Here is a 925-nt window from a genome sequence, read left to right as displayed (position 1 = left end):
GTTTCTACACGATATGGAACACCAGATGCCGATCTACTCGTATCCAGACATAATCACCAATTACCAAATATGTCATATGGGATACAGACACTGGACATCAGCAACAGATGGGGTTTTAGCTGCATTGCAAGGGAAGAATTATTATCTACGCATTCCCTTCCTAACAAAATAGGATATGGCACTTGACGCATCAAACATAGATCAGATCTCGGCTTTTTGGCTAAGATCAAGCATAATATCTGTTCTTCTCAGTTTAAATATCTGATATGTCCCTTATCTAGGGACCATATATTAATAAATAAATAAAATAAAAAATAAAAATTTAAATAAAAAATAAATAATACGATATATTCGTTTTAAGAACAGAAACCTTTTCTATTGTTAAGTATATTCGTTTTAAGAACGAAAATGGCAAGCATTGATTCAAAGGATGCTTACTATTTCAGTACCCATAACAGGTGACCACGGACGTTATTTTTATCTAATTGGATGGCTCAGCTCTAGCAGTATAGAGCACTACCTAATGTGTTTACATTAGCACCTAGGTTATTTACAAAATATGACAACCAGCCACACAATGGTAATGGCTTCTTTGGATGACATACTAATTGTGTGGAAACTTAGCACGGGCTGAACAAACGGTATAACCATATAACCATATAACAATTACAGCACGGAAACAGGCCATCTCGACCCTTCTAGTCCGTGCCGAACACGTATTCTCCCCTAGTCCCATATACCTGCGCTCAGACCATAACCCTCCATTCCGTTCCCGTCCATATAACTATCCAATTTATTTTTAAATGATAAAATCGAACCTGCCTCCACCACCTTCCCTGGAAGCTCATTCCACACAGCCACCACTCTCTGAGTAAAGAAGTTCCCCCTCATGTTACCCCTAAACTTCTGTCCCTTAATTCTCAAG

At 38.2% G+C, this 925-nt stretch overlaps 1 pseudogene; it reads left to right on the top strand.

Annotated features, from left to right (window-relative positions):
- The first annotated feature begins 200 nt into the window (after positions 1–200).
- Positions 201–304, top strand: LOC116978826 (annotated as a pseudogene).
- Positions 305–925: the final 621 nt, after the last annotated feature.

This window comes from Amblyraja radiata, chromosome 11 (genome assembly GCF_010909765.2).
Source record: "Amblyraja radiata isolate CabotCenter1 chromosome 11, sAmbRad1.1.pri, whole genome shotgun sequence".
NCBI lineage: Eukaryota > Metazoa > Chordata > Chondrichthyes > Rajiformes > Rajidae > Amblyraja > Amblyraja radiata.
This window is presented reverse-complemented; position numbering and strand designations above follow the sequence as displayed.